Consider the following 16,102-nt stretch of genomic DNA (forward strand, 5'->3'; position numbering starts at 1 on the left):
TCCATAAAAAAGTCATTTGCCTACTTCCGTGTCTAGAGTGTCAGTCTATTAAAACTAAATCAGGCCTTACAGACACCAGCTCTGCTTCCTACTCAAGGGATGAGTGTAATGGAAATTGTTTTATTTGCTCACCTAGACACTGCAGAATTTGTACTGTGTAAAAAATATTTATGATAAGCCTTTGGTTTTTGGCCAGATTTTTTTAACCTTTCAGCTAGTCCAATTGCTGCAGTATCCCCACAGTCTATGATGTCCTCCTAATAAAAGCCAATTGTATTAGAATTCCTTTGATTTGAACAATATTCTTCATTCATAATAATTTCTTAACGAATCTTCGCTAGTTCCTAGCCTGGTTTCTTCCTTATAGCTTATCTTGTCAGCTTAGGTTGTTCTGCACTATGACCTAACTGGTGATAGAAGATGTGTAAACCTCACGACATCTCTGCACTGGAACACTGTCAAGGGACATGACCATTATTCCAACTGCTGGGCCAGCCCCTGATATTTAGTCATTCTGGATCTTCTCCTCCCCTTCCTATAGCATACGTGATAGGGAAGGTTAAAAGGCTTGTTAAAAGGGGAAAGTGGCAGCTGCAAATTAATTAAGGGCCAGGTGAGCTGAATCAGGCTGCCACAAGGCCTCTTTAAAAGCCTTCCCTAGGGGTGAGGGCAAGAAGGGGAGAAGGGTAGAGAGAGCTGAGGAGGAGTGTGGAGAGGTGCAAACAACCAGATGATAAGGAGAGTCAGAGGAACGGGAACAGGAGGAACCACCAGCCTTGCTAAAGGCTGAAGGGGGAGGTAAGGGCCTTGAGCAGGGAGTGTTGAAAGGCTCCCTATCCCCACAGGGCTAGAGGAGGACTTACTACTCAGCTGTAACTGGCCCAGGGCTTCAGCCCAATACTCCATTCTTTATGGTAAGGGCCAGGAAGGTCAAGCGCTAAAAACTCTGCAAGCGAGCATCATGCTGCAGCCCTAAAACTGTGGGATAGTGGACAAAACAGGGGCTGGGCATGGGCGAGCCGGGCAGCTGCCCAGGGTGCCAACCTGATGGCGGCTGTAAGGGGCACGTGGCATCCCTTAGAGCTGCCATCAGGCGCCATGCACCACGCATTGTGCCCACAACACCAGCCAGCAGCGCCCTTCACACCACGGGGCCCCTACAGTGCAGCGTGAGCACCAGCAGCGATGGCCAGGCCAGGCTGGGCAGTGCATGTGCCGTGTGCCCCGGGGTTGGGTCCTGGGCTGTGCACCAGAGGCCGTGGCTGGGCCGCGCATGCTCCGTGCTCCCTGGGGGGGGAGGGGCCCATGCCCCAGGGGCGGGACTGCGCATGCACCATGCACCTGGGGGTGGAACCCCATCAGCCGGGTGAGGGCTAAAGACCCAAACCCTTAGGGCCCTGGGCTGGGACCTGGTGGAGAGGGAGGGTCCAGGTCCCCCTAGCCACCCATTTTCTCCCCCCCCTCCCACCTCACTTCCTTGGTTCCACCGAGCGATACGCACTGGAACCTTAACGTACGTGGGCTCGCAGGGCTGTAACCCAGGCGTGGGAGGGTTATACGCTCGCACCTGAACTAGAAGCCGTCACACCTGGTGGAGAATGTGGGTGGCACAGTGGGGCACACCCCACGAGGAACCTACTAACAAGCTAAAGTAAAGGCGTATTAGACCTAGGGGGACTATGGCCCAGAGGCTACAGAATGGGCCCAAAAATGGATCGAGCTGAATCAGAAGACGGCCGGGCAGGTGATGGAACTGGTAATCCTGGAACAGTTTATAAGTATCCTACCACAGGAGGGCCAAAAATGGGTCAAAAGGAACCAACCGATGATGGTAAACGAAGCGGTGACTTTAATGGAAGCCTATATGGCCGCAGAGGAAGTGGAGGACAGCAGCCCCAGACTGACCCACCCCGGGCCTAGGGTCGGAGGACCCCGAGCCGGTGACAGAACTGAGGTAAGGGGGCTGCTCAGGAACCCCCGGGGGGGGGGGTATAAAGACCGGCCATAAGCTGGCTCCGGTGTGGCCTGAACGGCCACTAGAAGGGACGGAAACAGAGGGCAGCCGAGAAGGCGGGGCTGAAGAAAAAAAAAAGCTGAGGCGTATGCTTCCAGTGCGGCCAGGAAGGACATTATAAGAGGGACTGCCCATTGATGGACTGTACTCTAGGGCAGAGTGAGAAGCCCCGGGGGCCGCAGGCAGGAACGAGAAGCCCCGTCATAGCCATGATAAAGGTGGAGGGGGAGACGGTGGAAGCCCTGGTAGACTCAGGGTCAGCAGTCACCTTAGTACGAGAAAATGGAGGGTGGTGAAAGTACCCACCCTGCTCTACCCCGTGCTACTGGGAAGGGACTGGCCGGGCTTCATCAAACTACTATGGGGGAGGAGCGGACCCCAACTACAGGAGGGGATGAGGAATCGCCCGCAGCAGCAGGACTGTCACATATAATTTTTTTTTTTTAAACTTTAGTAGCTGAAGTTTAGCTCCTAAGACCATATTTTCCTGCTCAGATAAGTGTTTCTGAGTTCAAGGGACATCTGCTGGGTACTCAGCACTTTTGAAAAATCAGGTCACTTATTTGACAACCTCGGCATGTATTTTTCACAAATGTGCCCTAAAAATACTTTTTTGTTTTTAAAGCTGTCTGCTTACGCATTTTAGACAAGAAAGATTTAGATTCATTGACTTAACTTGTTACAGTTTGATTTTCTGCATTGGCTATTGTTCGATATGTCAAACTGGAAAACTCATTGGATTTTCTAGTGTGCAGTAGCATTTAAGTATCAACTATCTTGTCACCAATTACCTGCTATCCTATGTCCTTATGAAATATTATCATTTGAATATGGTTTTGTGATATGATCTAGCTTTTAAGAAAGTATTTTTTTTCACTATTGTTATAAGTATTTCTTATGGTGTGTTACTTCCTGTTTCACAACCAGTCAAACAGTGTCACTGAAATTTTAAGGAGGGCTGGATAAACGTATGACTATTGATGACACTTGACAAGGCAAGCTAAGATAAAAGGAATCAAAACTCATCTTCAGGATGCAGCCTGACTACCACGTGATTCAGGAAGGAATCTCCACAGTATTGTACGTGTAGCTAGGTTCATTTTGGAGCATTCAACTGTGAGTTGACATACTCGAAGCACTGACAGGAAGATCCAGCATGGTAAAACATTGGGCTTTGTCTACATTACAGAGTTTTTGCGTAAGAAGCTTTTTGCGGAAGAGATCTTCTGCAAAAACTTCTTACGCAAAAGCCCGTCCACACCTAAAAAGCACATCGCAAAATCGATGTGCTTTTGCGCAAGAGAGAGTCCACACTGCATGGACGCTCTTGCTCAATAAAGCTCTGATCACCATTAACGGAATGGCCATCAGAGCACCTGTGCAAGAAACCCCTGTGGAGTGTTGACAGCTCTTGTGCAAAAAGGCATGTGTGGAGCAAAAGAGTTTTTTCCTCCTGGGGAGAGGAATAACTCTACCAGCAAAAGCCCTCTGTCCTGTTGATTTACTGTATTTGTTTTGTTTTTTGTGCACAAAAACACACTTGAGGTATGGATGCTCCACCAGTTTTTGTGCAAAACCTTGTTGTGTAGACATAGCCTTGGAGTCTGATTCTGCACTCTCTCACCCCTGGTGTAATTGTCCATACTGGGTCAGACCAAAGGTCCATCTAGCCCAGTAATCTGTCTGCCGACAGTGGCCAATACCAGATGCCCCAGATGGAGGGATCCGAACAGATAATCCTTATGTGGTCCCTCGTCTGTCTCCCCTTCTAGAGAAACAGAGGCTAGGGACACCATTCCTACCCATCCTGGCTAATAGTCATTGATGGACCTAACCTCCATGCATTTATGTAGCTCTTTTTTGAACCCTGTTAAAGTTCTAGCCTTGACCACAGCCTCTGGCAAGGAGTTCCACAGATTGACTGGGTGCTGAGTGAAGAAAAACTTCCTTTGTTTGTTTACATAGTGTACAAACACAGTGTGAAATGCTAGCAATTGAAAATACAGCCTTTTACCCATGTCATCCCCTCTTCAATTGTAAATGACTGAACAGTGTTAGGCAGTGGAAGATGAGTGTTTCGGTAATTAATAAGCTTATTTGAATGGAACATTTTCTGGGATTGATGTAACACATTTTAAAAAGTATAGGTGGGTGGGCCTGATTATACTGATAAATAGTTTTATGATGTCAATTACTGTAGAGCACCCTACACTATGCAAATATTGAAAAAAGTACACACCACAATCTAACACACAAAGCAGAGCTGTAGACATGCAAAGATCCAGATGCCTTTTCCCTAGAAATCTAGAGGCTATTGGTAGGCTCAATGTAATGTGTTTTTCCCCCTCCCCCAAACCCAACAATTATTTTGGAAAAGAACTCCTCAGCCAATTTTATATCAGTGACTTTATCAGTGATTGCCCTGCTGCAATGAGATGGTGGTTTTTTTATTTGTATGTAAACATACTCTGCTCTTTGTGTTTATGATAGCAATTTGGAACTGACATTAGAACTTGTACAGCTCTATGAAAGATAAGACTGAGAAAAAATGGCTTTTCATAAAAGGAAGTGCTTTACTCAAAATTGTATGCATTCTTATTTTCAAACTCAAATGAGTTAAAGCAAATTTAGCTAAAATACAAAATATCTTTGATTTTGCATTTGATTTGTTTGGCTCTCTTTCTCTCTTGTTGTTGTTCAGTATATTGCACAATGCTTGGATGCTGGTATGTGAAGCATGTTACGAATAACTCTTTAAAAGTCAGCCATGTAAATGCTTTAGATCTGTGTAGTTCTGATTTCACATTAATGCACCTTTCTAGTGTAACTGTTGTCCCTTGTTACAAAAATGGATTTATATCCAGAATGAGAAACTGTTCCAGTAATGAAGAGCAGTGGAGTCACATTTTCAGTCATTTACAAGATCCTTCTTTTTTCCCCCCCTTCTTTTTGCTTCAGATGGACACTGTGGAGATGACTAGTAAAAAAAAAAATTCACCTGTTACTGATAACACATTAAGCACTCAATCCTGCCACTGCTTACAGGAAGGAGGAGGCTTACATTTTCAGAAGTCCCTATTGCTTTTGGAGGTCTCCATTTGTTTCAATGCCCAGTCCATTTAAAGGAGCTTGCTTTTCAAAAGTGCTGAGCCTTGGCTCTCTGAAAACCAACTCCCCTCAAATTGGGCACCCACACCAGACAGCCAAAATCACCAGTCACTTCTGAAACTTTAGGTTGTAGTCCTTAGTTGAGGTCAATGAATTAACTAAACACCAAACAATAGAACCTGATCCTGCAAATGCCTCCACTGTATCATCACCACCAGGTGGGGATATTGATCAGACTGTTACTGGAACAGACAGTGAGAGAAGAGAGGGAGAGTTCATGCCTGAGACTGCAGAGCAGGGCTGCCTTTCATCCAGCACAGACTCTTCAACCATAATTGGACAGACAGCAGAAGCTGGGTACTGATTTGCCCTATGCTCTTAAATTTCTTTCCAAGCTTTTGGGATTATCTTTCCCTCCCCAAACTCCCTTCTTGTAATTCAGGATAGGAACTATGTTTTAGGGTACTGCGAGTCTGCCTGCCTGCCTATTTTGGGATCAGGAAGGAAAGTTTCCTACTGGGCCAAAACTGGCAGTTTTTTCTTTTTGTCCATTGCTCACAGTGTCCTGGAGGCACAGTGGGGTTAAAAGGTGTCAAAGTTGAAAATGTAATATTAGGCATTTTAGTTTATTGCAACTCTCAGCCAGTATTCAGTTTGGGAAAAGACTTAAAGAGTTTTAATACCCTACTACAATCTAATTTTGCAGTAGTGAAAGGACATGAAAATTCAGGACTTGAGTCCAAGGGGTAGTATGTACAGGGTTGACCACGTTATGAAGTGTAAGCTCTGTAGCCATCCTATCTAAATAAATCTATATATGGAGAAATACCTATCTCATAGAGCTGGAAGGGATTGAGTCCGGCCCTCTGCCTTCACAGCAGGACCAAGCACTATCCCTGACACAATTGCCCCAGATCCCTAAATGGCCCCCCTCAAAGACTGAGCTCACAACCCTGGGTTTAGTAGGGCACTGCTCAAACCACGGAGTTACCCTTCCCCCCCAGTGCACACAATGCAGTGAATTAAATGCTAGGGGGAGAAAGTGGTTTACTGAAAGCTGTCCACAAGTCATTTTTCTTTCAGCTGTGTATCTTGATCACGTACGTATTTGCTTAATTTTATGCACATGAGTAGTCTTATTGACATCAGTGTGGTTACTCATGGTAATAAAGTTAAGCAGGTGTGTGAGTGGATTGGGGCCTCCGCTGGTTGCAGGATGTTGTGCCTCACTGAACTATTAAAACAGAAGGATTTTAAAATTGAACTTATCACCAGTTAAAATATTTACTTTCCTTTTCACTTAGCATTGACAAGGAAGGCTGTGTCTAGACTACAGGATTGTTGTTTTTTTAAGTGGCCTTTTTAAAAAAAAAAAAACTTCACTTGCATCTAGACTACCACCATGTTCTTTCGAAATTAAATCGAAAGAACGTGGCAGCTTTTTTGACAGTGGTAAATCTCATTTTACGAGGAAGAACGCCTTTTTTTGAAAGAGCTCTTTCGAAAAAAGACATTCTTGAACGAAAATAGGGCTTTTTCAAAAGAGAGCATCCAGATTGCCTGGGTACTCTTTTGAAAAAGCAGATTGCTTTTTCAAAAAAAGTTGTGGCTGTCTAGACAATCTTTCAAAAGAAGCTTTCTCGAAAGATTATTTCAAAAAAGCTTCTTTCGAAAGAAGCGTGTAGTCTAGACATACCTGAAGAGAAGACTGCTTTGCTTTTAGCTAACTAATTTATTTGAATTCTTGTACCTATGGGGAAAAGTTGAAATGCTGATCTCTTGGCTACCCAAATTCTGTAAAACATCTTTTCATTGATTATTTTTAAATTAACATTTCTATTTCTCCTCATTGGGTTTTTGTTTCCATCTCCCCACCTTAAACACATACTTTTCTGTATTTAACAAATCCTAAATTGCTAACTAAACTAAATGTAAGTCTCCTTTTTAGGTTTTCTGCTGAAATTCATATTATCTCATGGATGTTTAGTCTGAGGGCGAGCATCTGAAAAGAAGCTGCATGGATAAACAGAGGGTCCTATACAAGGGACAAACAATAGCATCATTTAATGAATCGGGATGTTCAGTATGGCTTTATTTGGAGAATTACTCAGAAGTCTGCTAGACATATTGTAGCTAGGAGTCTGAATTGGCTTTGTGGAGGGGGATGGGATAGGACTGGATCTACACAGACTTATTGTAAGTTCAAGTTTTTTTTTTTTTTTTTTTTACAGGAATCACTGCAAATATAACGAGGCAATTTTAAGGTGGAAAAGCAGGTGAAGGCTCAATACATACAGACAAGGATGACAACAGGAGAACAGGCAGGGCTGTTCAGTTAACTAGTGGACTCTTACACAGGAGCCTGAGTGCTGGTAAACTCTGATACCAGTAAGGAGGTTTGTAAATTCTCAGTGTCTTGCATCTTATATGACTTTTAAGGTAATAAGAGTGGTGTAAGCTTCACAGGCACTTTCAATGAGATGCCAATTTAGAGTACCTGGGCCTGATTCTCCATGGCAGTCGAAGTGAGTATAAAACACAATTATATAAGTCTGACAGCATTTCACACCCACTGTGGTCAGAGAGAGATAGCAGTACAAAGTATTAGAGAATTAGTATTAGGGATGGAAAGGAAAAGCATATTGGTAGCTAATTTGCATGCAGGGCAGCACTTCGGTAAAGTGCGCGTTTTGTCTCCATGGCCCAAATTCTGCAAAAAAGCAGCCTGCAGGCTGTTGAAATCTATGCAGGCACGAAGGTTTGCCCATGTGGGTTCTCCTTGCAGAACCAGGGCTAAAAATGGATCTCATACCCAAAACTTAGAAACAGGAGAGTTGAATATCTGAATGAAATAGGGCTGGTTAGCAATAGGTTGACATTTATCCAAAGACCCTAAATTTAAATGATTTAAAAAAATAAAAAAAAAATAAACAGAACTCAGCTTCAAAGCACCCATCCTTTGGGTTTGCAAAACTGAAATCTAATCAAGATTTTCAAATGTAATAATATTAAGAACAAAATTTGGTACGCTTGGCCTTTCTTTACTGTTTTTCTAACCTTCAGTAATGGCAAAATGAAAGTGATCTTTGGCGCTTTTGGGGGGGTGATCTAGGGAAGAGAGTTATGGAAAACCCTCTCCCAGATGTACTAGCTAGCAAACTACTATACATTCTAACATCAGATAGCTATGAACATTTGGGAGGGAAGGGAAAGGAGGGCCTAGCTTTATGTTCTAATAAAAAACATTTTCTTTGCCAAACATTTTGAAAGGACCCAGTGGGGGAATGGTAACATTTTCTTAAAAAGTAAAAGAAAACACCCCACATAAAAGGCAGATCATTGGTGCTTATAAAGACGATTACTAGTTTTTAAAACTGCTGGGAAATACAGGGACAGAGGCTTGCAAGACAAAAGACCTCATTATTTAAGAAAGGATCTAGCATCAGGCCAGTGGGACTCCTTACAACTTTGTCATTGAACATCTTCAGACTATTATAGAAGTAGAAAAATACAGATCCCGGGGAATAAAATAAAATCTTCACACCCACTGTGCTTTGGATCCTAAATAAAATGCATTAGGCTACTTCCTTTCTCCTCCCTCATGCTCCCTATAATCTTGGTCTTCACCAGCCTACTTGCTTTCTTGCGTTTCACTGGAGGCTTAAAGGGTCTGCCCAGTCAGTCATTACCAGAAAAGGAAAGGTGGTGCTTGATGGAAATGTGCAAGGGGCTAACAAGAGCAGAGCAGAGATCTGAGAGGGCTGGGCATCACTCTCTAGACACATTTCAACTAACAGGAAGAAGCATGACCAAGTGCTCATTACCCATGCCAGAAGCTGTGCATATAACTGATTTTGTTTTTAAGTTAACTGGCAATTCCAGAAATACTGGGGGAAAAAATGTTCAGGCCTACTTGACTTTTTCAAAATTTTGGCAAATCTAAAAGGTGGAATAATTTATTTTGGGTTGAATTAAATGTTTAATACAACCTGATATAAAATGCTCAATGTGCATTGCACATTTAACAAAAATATTAAATAAAATTGAAAAATTTTGAAATGAGTAATTTTGAACTGAAAAATTAAACTGGTGTTAAAAATGCTGTAAACAGTGTTTTGAGTAGAGGTATTCTTTTGGGTCCCTCCCCCCACAGACAGTTATCTGGAGGAACTGGCACATTCACAAAATATTTGTTGCTGAATTTTCATTTTTTTATACAAAAAAAAAGGGGGGGGGAGGAGTTTGGATGAAAAATTTGCCCAGGGCTACTTAATGACAATTGATTACAACTAATGGATTTTGTGGCTAGATCCAGTTCACCATTGTTCTGCACCATGTGTGGTTAATTAGCATCATTGCAAAGTGGTTGTAAAATGCTGCCATCCTGTTACGGAAGGAAGTATTTTACGCCCATTTTGCAGTGGTATGATTACACAAGGTGCAGGGTAGTAATGGTGTGTTAGGTCTTCCCTTACTAGAAATTATTGCCTTATCAGTACGGGGGGGGGGGGGGGAGAAGAGGACAAGGAAGGTCTCTGGAATCTGAGTTAAATAGTATCATATTTTTTTCTTCTTCTTCTTCTGCAGAGAGTTGAGGCTTTAGTGAATTTGCAGTTGTGGATATTATCCATGCAAAAGGACTGTTACTGCATCAGTGTAAAATCATTTGGGAGGATACAGATTGAAAAGATCACATACAATAATGCATCAAAGCACATAAAAATGATTGTAATGCTTCTGAACTCCAGATGATGCTTTTAAAGTCCCTGGAAATAGTGAAATTGTTTGATTGGTCTGTTAATTAGTGGACTGGGCCCAGTATCAAATATTTGTAGAAGATAAGTCTTCTCTCTGTGGAGATGAACAATAACCACTTTCCTTTAACAATTTGGCTCACAATAGTTCTTCATTTTCCACTCTGCTTGCAGATCAATCTAAAATCATGCTGAACCTGTTTATCCAGTTTATAAAAGCATGTATACTAAGTAGTTAATTAAAAATAAGATTCTTGCAAAAGATCCTATACTGTTCCCCTATCAAAAAAGTGCAAACTTAATAAAGAAATCAGATTCCCTCCCCCCTGTAGCTCTAGGCTACAGAAATAAAGATATGACTTTTTTCCACGTGAATGCTTGTGAGTGGGTGTGTATTTGTGCTCTGCATGGGATCAGGAAGTCTATTTGCCTACAATTTACTGTTTTGAATACAGTGAAAATGACTGAAGACAAAAGGAGTCATGTAAACACACAAACCCTATCTCCTCAAGCTTCTTTCTCCCTTACCCCTCAAGTGAAAAGGAAAGCACCCGGAAACCATCATCCAATTTCTGCTGTAGTCTTGCTGGTATTAAGAGTAAACAGTATGTGGTCATTGATCTCCTGTTGGTGATGTTGCACTCTGGGAAATGCTGGGAATGCCTGGAGACATGGCTGCAGTCAATTGATGAGCTTCTGAAGAAAAATGACAAAAATAAAGAAGAGAGAGCATTCAAACCCAGGGGCGTGTCGTGGATCAAAGCTTTTATATCTCTCCCCCTTCCGACCCATAACTCCTGTCCCTCCCCCCTTCCTGTGTAGTTTTAGGAAGAGGTAATAGTTGAGTGGCTCTCCCCAGCTCTTCCTGTGTGATTGATTGATTGCTGTGCGCGCACCCTCCCTCCCCCGCAGCTGTTTTAAGTAAATGAAAGTAAGGCTAGAAGAGAGCGAGCTGGACCTAGCTAGTGGGTTTCGGCTGTGCTGTCGCCTCAGCCCAGTTTTTAATCCGCTGGTGTGTGCTCTTCATTTCCGAAGGGCTGTTGGTTGATGATGTAACTTTGTGGAGGACTTCTCCGAGTACCGGTGGAAAACGCGGAGGGGTTTCTTCTCTCCCCCTCCCCCGCCGGGAAACGAGGAAAGCAGGAACTAAGCGATTAGCAGGGACGGTGACTGAGGATTGTTGTTTGGAAGCCACCACGTTGGCTAGAGCGTGTGACTGTCGTTCAGCTCCGATCCCCCGTCGCCTCTGCTTTTCGCTCTGATTTCTCCTCCGCTTTGGAGCGGGGCGAGAACCATAAAAGCGCCCCAAACTACTTCCCTTTTTTTTAATATATACATTGTGTGAGCCAGCTTCTAAAAATAGGGGCTTCGTCCAGGCAAGGCGCTCGAGGATTAGGAGAAGCAGCCCAGGGCACAGGCTCTTGGGGCTGGCTACCGCGATCTCCCTGGGTGCGTGTGAGCGTGGTGTGTGCCTTTTGCACCGGCCTGACAGTTGCTTGCATGCCAAGAGGTTCCTTGGGAGACACCCGCCCAGGCACCCCCACGGTAACTCTCGGATGTTGACTCCGAGCAAACAGAGAGTGGCGCGGACTCCCCTGCTGGACGGGGCTCAGGTAATCTTTTCCCAGGGAATCAAGCCGCCCTTTCTGCAATGGGAAGAAGTTACCAAAGCGGGGGGGGGGGGGGGGATAATCCCTCCCACCCCCTTTGCATATTTGTAGCGCTCCTGGAAGCGGTGGGCGGATTTGTGTGTGTGTGTGTGTGTGTTTAAATCCTTGCCCGGTGTCAGCAATCAGCGTGTTATTTACAATCGAGACACTCAGCTGCAGCGGCAGGAACGAAAGCAAATTCCACTCTCTGTGTCTGGCTGGACTAGGAGCGGGGGGGCGCTTCAGGAAGGAGGGCAGGGTTTGTTTCAGACAGCTCAGAAGACCGCCGAAGTGAGAGAGGGGACTCGCCACTGACCGCCCCCTCCTCTCGTCCCCCTCCCGTTTTCAGGGGGGTTGGAGATCGCCCAGCGAGCTCCCCCCCCCTTTCTCTTTTCCTTTTGTTATTTGCACTCGCATTGTGGTGTTTGTCTCTGAAGCCGCCTCATGACCAGCACAGGGATTTCACCTCGTCCTTGAGAGAGACACGCAGAGAGCAAAGGGAAGAGCTCAGCCCAATACCCACCTCCCGTGCCCTCTCCCCTTCCCCCCCAGCCCGGTGTCACTTAGCATCCCACGCCGAGAGGAGATTAAGGAGACCGGGTAGGTGCTCTCACAGAACCGTTTTAACTCGGCTGCTTGCGGGTGGGAGGGGGAGCAGCACAGTTTCGCCTCGGGGCTTGCTCTCCCCTCAGCTCTTGGGTCCCAGCTTCAGCTGGAGGGGTGAGGAGATCGGCGTGGGATTAGATGCTGAACGGGGCAGGGCGGGGGATGCAGCAGGGACAAGTTTGGGAACGGGAGAGGCAGCTGCTTCTGGGGAGGGGTCTGAGTGAAACCAAACTGGCTCCCTCAATGCGAGGGGGTGAGGGGTGGGGAGGGGGGGGGGAGGGCGCTCAGCCCGCACGAAGGGGGAGGGGAGGGGTGTTTCCCGGGGCTTGCACACCTCCGAAAGTTCAGTGCAACTTGTCCCGCCTCCCCACCCCTTCCCCGCATGGGGGTGCGGGCCGGGTGGGCTTGTAGGGGAGGGAATTTCTCCTGAAGGGGCAAGACCGTTGCTCATCTCTCAGGACTCCGGAGGATCTCGCAGACAGGAAGCTTTAAATTATTTTAATTGCCTCCTACTTTGTGTCTGAGAGCGGAGCGCAGCTGGCGGGGACCTCCGCCGGGCCCGGGGCTCAGCCCCCAGGAGGCAGGGGAGAGAGGTAAACTCGAACTGGCGCTGGCAATGTTTGACTAGGCTAGCTGCAGTTTGCAGAGTATCGATCCGCTGGAGCAAGGCGCGCTCGCGTGGGGACAGCAACCTACTGGTTGCATATTTCCATTGGCACGTTGCTTGCATTTTGCAAACCCCAGCCTTGCTCTTTAAGGACGTAGAGCGAGACTGGTAAGTGGGTTAAATGCCCTTGGTTCAGACATTTCAGCTGCTTTCCCACACCCTCTCCCCGAGTGCCAAAGAAGCAACGGTCTTGTCATTCAGTGCACAGCGCACTGTTTGAATCCAAATCCCTTTCCTCCAAATCTGGAGGATCCTCGCGCTGACAGTGTGAGTGAACTCTGCCAGCTTTTTAAGGAAATGCAAAGGACTTTATTCTAACCCAACTGTGATCCTAGAATAACTAGAGCGGTCCGTCAAGAAGAACATGACCATTGTTCCTTGGGGACTGCTTTCAGTCTCAGCCCTATAGCGTGTGATCAAGGGCAGAACCAATAGAAATCGGCGGGATTTTGGGAAATAAGTGTGGGAATCTCCAAACAGACTGGAGCTGAGTGATTTGTTTCCCTTCTGCCCATAAAATAATGACCCCAGCATTTTTTTTAAAAAACAGCAGGCCAGTAAAGTAGGCACGTGGAAGGTTTGTAGGCGTTCAACACATCAATTCAAGAAAAGTTGTTCAGCAGGATTATAGGAAGGCTGTGTGGCGTGAACTAGTGTTTTCCGGAGAGACTGACACGAAGTCTGTGTGTGTTTTATGTGTATTAACTCTTACAGATTTGAAGCTGGAATTAGTTTTAAATTAGGGAAACGTTTTTCATATTTTGCTCTCTTCCAAAGAATTCAGCTTTAAGTTTGACATCAGATAAAACAAAGGCGTTGTATACCAATTGTAGATTTTTGGAAGAAAGTTTCTTGGGTGGTTTTTCCTGATTTATCTATGACTTGTAGTCAGCAGCCTATCTAAAATTAACTAAGACTTAAATCAAATTCTTGTACTCCAGGTATGTTTCTTAGTTTTTTGTACAATGTTCCTCTGTATATTGTCAGTATTTTCTCTCCAGAAACGTACCTCATAAAGATCATAGTGATATATTTGGATTTTTAAAAATATCCTCTAGTTCTTTCTCAGTGGTAGAAAATTAATCTCTGTCCAAAAAGCGGATCCACTGTGTAAAATATGCGGTTTACAAATACTTAACTGGGATTGTAGGGGAGAGGTGAATGTGTTATTTAGATATAATAGTATCCAAATATTTGTCTTATAGATCTCCTCTTAAAGAGAGAGGCTGATAGGAATGTGTTGCATACTGCTTAGTGTGTCTTTATATTTTAAACAGAAAGCTGATAAACATAGCCACATGGAAGCCTTGCATCAGAGGATTTTGTTAAACTGTTCTGGTAGAGTGTTATGCTACATGGAATACAAGACTTTAGAGCCACAATCATTATTTGTAGAGCCACAATCATTATTTGTAAACCAATTAGCATTTGAGAGAGGTATTTGCTATTTCAAGTTAACTTGGGTCAATTGTGTGTGCGTGAATACATAGCCATTTAGTCTAATATGAAGCTTTGTGAATGATGGAAGTGAATATAAGCATATGGAAAAGTAAATATAAGCATATAAACATCCCCTATATAAATCCAAGTTCATGTTAGGGAAACATGAATGTCCTGTTGCCATGATCTTTAGTGGGGGTGGGAGGGAGGTAAGAGGTTTAGGTAGCTTAGCATTTTCTCAGTCAAGTGTTTTCTAATAAATGCTGAAGTGGAAAGGGATATTTCTGAGATCTGTACATTGTGGAAATATCCTTTTCCCAATAAACATACATACATATGTATTACTATGCCATTTTGTTTTACATTACTTGCCAGCCTCATTTAGGCTGAGTGGTAGGAATATAGTTAAGATGTCAGATGTGTAGTTCACATAGGGCATGTCTACACAGCAGGGCTAAAGCCGAAGTAAGCTATGCAACTTAAGCTACACAATTGAGGTAGCTCAAGTCGAAATAGCTCGTTTCGGCTTTTGGCGCTGTCTATGTAACAGGAAGTCCAAGAGAGCATTTTTCTTCCGACTTCCCTTATTCCTTTTAAAATGAGGATTACAGGAGTTGGAGTAAGAAGTCCTCCATCTCGCCATTATTTTGATGTTATATCGAAATAACTGCTTGTAGTGTAGATGCAGACTGTTATTTCAGAGTAACTCACGTTATTCTGAAATAACACTGCTGTGTAGATGTACCCATAGCATAGTTTCTTGGCATTTAGCACTGTGTAATTCTTGAGTTACTCACCATAAAAACATCATATTGTATTTCAAGTAAGTTTATAAGTAGCTTTAGCTAAATACCAATGCATACTTCACAACAAGGCAAAGAGTAACAATAAATTAGATTTAGTGTTAGTGACAGTACTGTATTGTAATGCTGTATGTATACAGAAACTTTGTTTCTGCCTTGTTACTCTTACCTACAATGATATAAACTGCTATGATCTGGATTTTCAGAATAAATGTTAAGAATGAACAGTCAGTGGAACAAGTTTTTTAAAGTTTGAGAGAGTAAATGAATGAGCCTTTTAAAAAATATTGTCAGAAGAACACTGCAGTGGCACTGTTGTAAGCTGTTGTGTTTGATTGTTATTAGTAGGTTGCTATCATAGTAAGAATATTTTTCCAGTTAGAAATAAATATCTTTTTCCCTACTTTTGCATGTCAGTAATCTTGTGCACCTTGAACAGGCAAGATGATACTCCCACTGAAAGCTTTGCCTGACAGACTACGTAAATGGACCCTGTATGATTGGAGTGACCTTTTACAAAATACAAGCTTAGTTTAACATGCTGTAGGCTCTCCTTTTAGATCTCTATTTAATCTCTCTTATCTACATTCATATGTGTATACACATTCACCTGAGACTTGCTCTTATGTGGTAATGTTCAGATCCAGATTTAAGTTTTAGGTGAGGAATTGATTTGAGGCTGAACCAGGGATGATTTCAGGAGTGGCGCTGAAAACTTGTGGGCTGTTAGAGAGTGCTGTCTTTTGCAGGATGTGTCAGTACTGGATCCAGAAAAAAACTTTCTGATCAAGGTCCATTCAGGGACCAGAATTGTAGGATTTGGGGATTTGAATACAAGCCTCTCCCCTCAACCTCCACTTCCAGAAATTTTGGGAGAAATGAGCATGCAGGAGGAGGCCCGGACCAAAACACTAGGTCTGACTATCTCTAATTATACATCATTCTTCTACATTCATTGGCATTGTGTATAGAGTTTTATAGTCTGCCCAGGAAAGAGGAATAAGACTCGGTGCTCCTGTATGGGCCGTCAAGAGAACTTAAGGCTTTTTACTTTCTTTGTG

The 16,102-nt window shown here is 43.9% G+C and overlaps 1 protein-coding gene and 1 long non-coding RNA gene across 4 annotated transcripts in view; both read left to right on the forward strand.

Annotated features, from left to right (window-relative positions):
- The first annotated feature begins 688 nt into the window (after positions 1–688).
- Positions 689–9,846, forward strand: LOC112545498 (uncharacterized). Of its 2 annotated transcripts, none has more exons than XR_012895961.1 (4): positions 689–798; positions 1,793–1,954; positions 7,354–7,518; positions 9,710–9,846. It is a non-coding gene; the product is annotated as an uncharacterized LOC112545498 (long non-coding RNA). The 2 variants fall into 2 exon arrangements; XR_012895960.1 differs by having other exon boundaries at positions 710–798; positions 1,667–1,954.
- A 1,748-nt stretch (positions 9,847–11,594) lies between these two features.
- The window catches only part of SOX5 (SRY-box transcription factor 5), an 897,303-nt gene continuing 892,795 nt past the window's right edge, over positions 11,595–16,102 (forward strand). For both annotated transcript variants that reach the window (XM_075898182.1, XM_075898188.1), the window contains exon 1: positions 11,595–12,125. The gene's annotated coding sequence lies outside the window, so the exon portion shown is untranslated. The remainder of the gene's footprint in view (positions 12,126–16,102) is intronic.

Source organism: Pelodiscus sinensis, chromosome 1, assembly GCF_049634645.1.
Source record: "Pelodiscus sinensis isolate JC-2024 chromosome 1, ASM4963464v1, whole genome shotgun sequence".
Classification (NCBI taxonomy): domain Eukaryota; kingdom Metazoa; phylum Chordata; order Testudines; family Trionychidae; genus Pelodiscus; species Pelodiscus sinensis.